Source organism: Periplaneta americana, chromosome 3 (assembly GCF_040183065.1).
Source record: "Periplaneta americana isolate PAMFEO1 chromosome 3, P.americana_PAMFEO1_priV1, whole genome shotgun sequence".
NCBI lineage: Eukaryota > Metazoa > Arthropoda > Insecta > Blattodea > Blattidae > Periplaneta > Periplaneta americana.
Genome location: NC_091119.1, coordinates 84,087,603 through 84,094,756, shown reverse-complemented (window position 1 = coordinate 84,094,756; position 7,154 = coordinate 84,087,603). Strand labels below are relative to the sequence as shown.

At 31.5% G+C, this 7,154-nt stretch overlaps 2 long non-coding RNA genes across 2 annotated transcripts; both read right to left on the bottom strand.

Moving 5' to 3' along the window:
- Positions 1–354: 354 nt before the first annotated feature.
- Positions 355–4,233, bottom strand: LOC138696225 (uncharacterized). The gene is made up of 2 exons (XR_011331290.1): positions 3,537–4,233; positions 355–3,296 (listed from the first exon to the last, which is right to left on the bottom strand). It is a non-coding gene; the product is annotated as an uncharacterized lncRNA (long non-coding RNA).
- Positions 4,234–4,364: 131 nt separating this feature from the next.
- LOC138697123 (uncharacterized) lies at positions 4,365–6,726 on the bottom strand. The gene is made up of 3 exons (XR_011331527.1): positions 6,141–6,726; positions 5,025–5,178; positions 4,365–4,609 (listed from the first exon to the last, which is right to left on the bottom strand). It is a non-coding gene; the product is annotated as an uncharacterized lncRNA (long non-coding RNA).
- Between the last annotated feature and the right edge of the window lie 428 nt (positions 6,727–7,154).

Below are 7,154 nucleotides of genomic sequence, written 5' to 3'. Positions count from 1 at the left end.
TTTGGTTGGAATTCGAATGAACTTCTGATTATCTTTTGAAATTAGTAAGGAAATGGATAATACAACTAGGCTAAAACTGAAATAATAATAAATCAACTTACAAAAATAATTTTGGTCCTTAAAAGCCATAAGTAATTTCACTTCTAGATACCTTTTTAAAGATTTCATTTGTTTGTAAATTGCTTAATAATGCTACACTTACACTTATTATTTCTGCAACTCCACGTCTGTCATTGAAAAAATGTATGATACATAACTGTGAAGTCTCTTTTTGGCTCTTGTGTCCTAAATTTAAATAAGAAAAAGCAAATGATTCAAGAAATGTGAGCTGGTGAAAATTAAATACTCAATTAATAAAATAATTACTACCAAAAGAATATTTTATTAATTCTATACAAAAGATGGATTACACAGAACAGATGGCCAGAAATCATAGATTTATACACAACATACAGCATGAAACGATCATCAAAAAATGCTTTTTGTACACAATAACATCTTTCAAACGAAGTGAAATAGCCAATAAGTTCAATAAATATTATGCTAATAAGTAATAACTATAATTAATAATTATCTACAAGCTGTAAAAGGGAATAAAATAGTATATTGTTGAAATTAGGGGGTTATGGTTTATTACGTGTATTTATAATTTTAATTACTTTTTCTACATTTAATTATATTTTAATTTCTATTAGATTAGTTGGTGGTGTGGTTGTTAGTTTTATCTGTGTACGTCAGACTATTAAGGAAAAACTGAAAGAAATATTAAATCTACTATCTACTTTATATAACAATATTTAATCAAGAACTGAATATTACTATTAATTTAATAACATAAGACCCAAAACATCTCCAAGTCCAAACAATACACATGCTGATTTTCTTAAACATGTTGGCAAACAAGCAAACTCACTACTTTTATCTTGTAATCTCATCTAAAATACAATATCTGTCTGGAGAAAATCTATCATAACATCAATTTTGAAAAGCAATTATTCAACTAATATCTTTTCGAGTTATCGACAGATACCACTTACTAGTATGATAGCCAAAATTATGGAAGAGATGATTTCATAGACTGAATTGGTTCCTGGAATCTAGTAACTAACTTTCATTTTGACTTTAGAGAATTGCATTCAACAAATGGACAGATTTTAAATTTTAGTCAAGATATTAAAGATATTTTAAACAGAAAACAAAACAACTTAACAATTTTAATTTATTTTCAAGGATCATATGGCTCTGTAGATATAAATCACTTAAGAAATTGCAAACTTAGGGTGTCCATGATAAAGTGTTACACTGGGTCAGTGACTTGATTATTTGATTCATTGTCACAAATATGTAAATAGAGACAGATTCATCTGGGCTTCCCACATTGTTGTTTTCAGGAATACATTTTCCAATATTAATGTCGATGGTCTAACTAAAGAAATAGATCTTATGATAATCTCATCATTTGCAGATAATATGGTTGTCTAGAACAAAAAATCACAGTCCACAAATATTAATAAACTGAGCCAAAATTCCAACAGACTTTTTGACTCTACTTGGAGAACTCAAACTTGCTCAATTAAGGGAAACTTTACTAATAAAACACAATCCCAAGTTATTTCAAAATGAATAGTATATAAGTTAACTTTAACAGATGATGTTAAGAAATGTGATACTTCTCCAGACATTTTAAAAATCATTAGAAACGATAAATGATCTGGTCAGTGAGTGACTACATACAGTATTTTTTATAGATGGATCCTGTTTACCAAGCCATAGATGTAGTGGTGTTGTAGTACAATACCAGTATATTCCCTTTTACAGGGAATTATATTCAAACACTTGTTTGCCCCATTTTAACCGTGACAACGCTTTTTAGCTTTTTAAACATTCTGGTTATTGTATTGTGTTTGTGTTTAGTGAAAGATTTTAGATAAGGGCGCAAATAGCCATAGTAGCTGACGCGCCCTTTTTAAACGCCACTAACTAACTAACTAACTAACTAACTTCAAACACTGACTAATTTTGATAGTGAAAATTTAGATACACTTTTAAGCTTACAAAATCTCCAGTATCGACTTCATAAATCTGAGAAGGCTGTCATACTATCAGATTCAAAATCAGATGTTCTTGCTGCAGTAATGGACGTAACAGCATGAAATCTCAATATTTTACAGTGTTTTAATATTTTAAGCAAAATGGTTGAATTACATCGACGACTGGTACTTCCGTGGATCCATGAACTATATGGAGTGGGAGGTAATGAGGTAGCTGAAAGGTAGCAAAATTACTGTAAGGTTATCTATACCTGCATCTTACCACACTGTTAAAAGAATAACAAAATCAGAACATGACAATGTGGTAACAAAAATCGGAATGATTCTAAAGCAAATGAAAAAATTGCAATAGGCCATCCGGTGTCTGCTCCACGATGGAGGAAAATCCTCAGAAGCAACCAACTAATCAGACCAAATGGGGGACCCAAACTACCCTCGAATGCAGCTCTGAATTTGCAGGCCAACGAGTCTACCGACTAAGCTACATTGGTGGCTCCACTAAAAATATGAAGTACATGGCACTCAGATTATTAAATTGACAAACCTAAACAATTATTCATCAGTTAAGCTATAAAATATAATACATAGCAAGCAAGTTAATTCAATTTAAAAGTATAAACAATTCAATCAGTTGAAATATACAGAAACTGATAATAAATATCATGCAAATTACTTCACATTACAAGCATAAACAATTCATCACTTGTGGTATACAGCCTACTATTTAATTTACAGCACATACAATTCATCAGTTAAGCTATAGACCTACAGTCTACTATTCAATTTACAGCATATATAATTCATCAATTAAGCGAAACAAAAATATAGTACAATACATAGTAAAAATAATACACCTAATTTAATAACTGAACTTCTATGAAAATCTACAGTGGCAGTACTCATATTATCACAGGCCATGATTGTCTCAAATATTTACAAAGAACTGATATTTCAGAATCTCCCCATGCTATTTCTGAAATCTCAATGAAGATATGGATCATTGTCTTGACTGGTTAACTTTACACAGCTTTCAATCATCTGGTTAAATATTGGAGTGCAAGATAACAAATGACATCAACTGCTGAACACTTGGTATCAATCAACCAACAACTTCATTACATTAAAGGGGAAAAAAAACTGAAAGAATTAATTGTATATAGACACAACACATAAGACAAGGCCGCTTCAGAACAGTAATTGGCAAGGCTCTGTTGTTTTAGGATTCTTATGTAGATTCAATTTCACCTGAAAGAAAAAAGTAGCATCTATAAGTAGTAGTAGTAGTAGTAGTAGTAAAGATAATAATAATAATAATAATAATAATAATAATAATAATAATAATAATAATAATAATAATGACTGTAAAGTATGGAAATTAATATTGCAATGTAATATCAAAAGGTGATTTCACACCATCAACTCTTATCATTTAGTACAACTCTTATCATTTAGTACAACAAATCTATTATATTCAGTTGCAATCACCAGTAGCTGTTCTTTCCTCCATTTTGTTGTTGGCTGATTTTTCACAAGTCTGCTATGATATGCAGCACTATCCATGACAATAACGCATTGCCCTAATGTTCTCAGGTCAACAACTGTGTTTGCACCCACTTCTCAACTACAGGGCTATTCATAGCACTATGGTAGTCCTGACTTTTCTTTCAATTGCATGAAAAAATTAAATCAGCACCTGCAATAAAAATTATACCTGGGCATATAATTACGTCACATGAATTCACAGCATTTAAATAAAGAAAATAAAACATAACATAACATAACATGACATGACATGAGATCCTCTTTGGTGAAAGGCTTTCCCACGTTTTTATTTAGTCACCAATTTTTATATTTTTGTACCCTGATTTAAAAAATTACTCTTGCCAAATTTATGTAAAATATAAATCAATATAACTTACCGAGTATAAATCCACCTTTCGTTCCGGCATCTAATCTTCCACCCTCATTTGTTGGTCTATGAATAACACCATTCATGTCACTGGAAACTTCACCTGGTTTATTTCATGAATAAGTGGGTGATCATACTTAAAAAAACAGAGAGAGAAAAGCAATTCACATTGACACTCTAAGAGACACAAAAATTTTAAAGACAGGAAAACCGTTCAAGAATTTTATAACTAACCTCTAGTTATAATATGAAACTATTAATTGCAAAACATGTTGTTCCCACCTAAATTCATTACTAGTAGCCTATATTAATTGCAATTTCATATTCCACATAAGTGTTAATCTATTTGTTAGTAAAAAATTCAATCACTCAATGTCTCACAATACATTGAAATTTACCATTCATAAAAATCCAAGTCTCATCCAAGAATACTACGGGTTTAGGGTTCTCACGCTCCACATTTCTTATATATTCTCTTAAAAACGAATAACATCACTTTCTCATACATGTGTATAAGGATCCCCTTTGCTCCATAGAAATTTCATCTCTTTCAAAATTTTTTTCACCGATGATAAGGATACTCTAAATAAATATGTTTCATAATCATCATTCATATGTTCCAGAACTTTTGCTGCTGTTAGTACTTCCCCTGTAACAGTAAATGAAAATTATGCCATATTTTTATACATAGGCCTATGACTAATATCAGAATTACATTCATTCATTCATTCATTCATTCATTTATTTTATTCCATAGATCTTACATGAGCAATGAAGCTTTAAGATGTGGAACATGTCAACATTTTACAATATTACAATTACAATTTTTACAAAGTTTTATAGTTTTACAATTTAGTAATTTTCTAAAATTTTTACAATGTTGTACAATTTTTTTTTTTTTTACATTTTGGCGAGATGTAGTGAGATGAAATGAGGTCCGAGGATTCGCCAAAATATTACCCGGCATTTGCCTTTTCGGTGGGGGAAACCTCGGAAAAACCCAACCAGGTAATCAAATCAAAGGGGGTAATCAATCAACACAATAATTCCTGTAACTTCCCTACCTTTATGTAACTTATAAATAAATCTCGCAATTGCATCTTTCGTAAAATCATCAGCATCAGTCACTGGATGTTTACGTAGTCTATGTTTTCCTGGTGTCACGAGTGGGGTCCCCTTGTGTGAATTTATCACTTTCGTGGCTGTAGTTAAGCCAAGCTGTAATAACAAACAATAACATAATACTTCTAAAAATTGTTATATCATAAAATTCATGCATAATACCAACATTTACAGCTATATGAATAGAAAATGATCAACATGTTAGGTTAGGTCTACGATAGGTTTAAGTAGGCTAATATTTAGGTAATTCTCCAGAAAAGCTACACCAAACAAGGCATAATTTTATTTTGTTTAACTGATTTCTGTGATATTTACATAGTGATGAACACGTGGTTTTAGTGCACAGCCACAAATACTTTCAGCACAAAAATCCTTTGACACTTACCTGTATATTCTAATGCATTGTTGTAGTCCCTCCCTCAAACTTGTTACTAATTACCAATATAACATGCGAGAGGTCCAGGACGAAGAGAAATGGTTAGTTTCCCAGTAGTGTGTCCTCGTCCTCTCGAGTGTTATATCTTAACAAGTACTTTGGGTGGGGTAGCTTTTCTGAAGAAACACCATATTTAATATTACTTAGACCAGTCATGAATAAATTATTCAGCCAGAGTCAACGTTCCTATGCTTTATAGAGTATGTTATATAGTTATTATATAAAACTGAATTATTTTTAAGCACCATAACAGGCCAACATTCATGTAATATTTGCTGCAATATCAAGTTAATAATTACAATATGACTTGTATTTTCTTCGGCCGATGTGGCATGTAAATTGTGATCTGAACGGTTAATTTAATACCAAAAGAGAAAACTGGAAATTTACTTTCGTGCTTTTGATTACTTGTTCGTCTAATTTGTAAATGTATTTAAGCTATCACCTACTGCAGTATTACAGTATCTTAAATGTATTTAGTTTGGCAATATGAAAATCACTGACTTGATTAAACATTAGGCCTAACCTAAAAATTTGTTTTGTTTGACCACAATCATGAAATTATTAGTGCAAACTCCTAAAACTGAATACCACTTTGAAATGTATGCTTAAGAATACTTACTCCTAATAATTGTCCTATTCTGGTTGTAATTGCTGTCTCCGTTAGCATAATTCCTTCTTCATTATCTTCTTTCTTCAACTCATTATACACGTGAACTACAGATTTCTGAAGCGTACTCTGAATGCCACACATTTTCTTCCTTGGAGGAGTCACTGCAACACTATTTCATTTTTTTTGACATAGTAATAAAAATCTAAACACGAAAGAAATTCATTAAAATTTGAAATAATATTTCTATCCATTACCCACGTGCATTATCACGCCCAAGTATATTATATTCATTCGTACTTATCTGACTATTCTTGAATTATAACCACAACGCAACACATAACATAACTATTATGTATTAATATTAATACTAATATTAATTAATTATTAATAAGTTCGAATTTCACTATCTTCCAGTAACCGGCTGAGAAATCTAGTACAATTTTAATTTCATGGAACTCCAGTACCGGCAAATATTGTCGATATTTGCCTCAGCTGCCAACATACCGGTTACAAAATCACTACCATTTATAGTATTTGTCAGTATCGAAATTCGAAACGAAGTTGGCAAAAGAAAATTCAACCTTCAAACTAGAAAATCACCATAATCCACTAGCATTTGTGGTAATGGGGGAAAAATGGTTAGGTTTCACCCTTAGGGTATCAAGTTACCTGGTCTTCCCTATACCAGGTTCCTACTTCGTAACTCATGTTTCTGTACTTACTCTATAAAAGAGACCTTACGTACTGTAAATTCAATCTTCACTTCTGCCCGATCCGAAAAGATAAAATTACTCAGAAATGCTATCTACTGTCCGTTCAAGTGGTTTTGTCGCAGGGTCGTAGAAAGGGGGGGGGAATCACGTGACAGTTAATTACTTAAGGAGGCCTTTTTATTTAAGTTATTTTAAACACTTGAATAATATTACGTAGACGCCCAATTCCTAACAGAAATTAATGTTTTCAGAAAAGAGCTAAGATAGCCCAGCTACTAGACTTTACAAAGGGGCGAACAGAAGCAGGTGG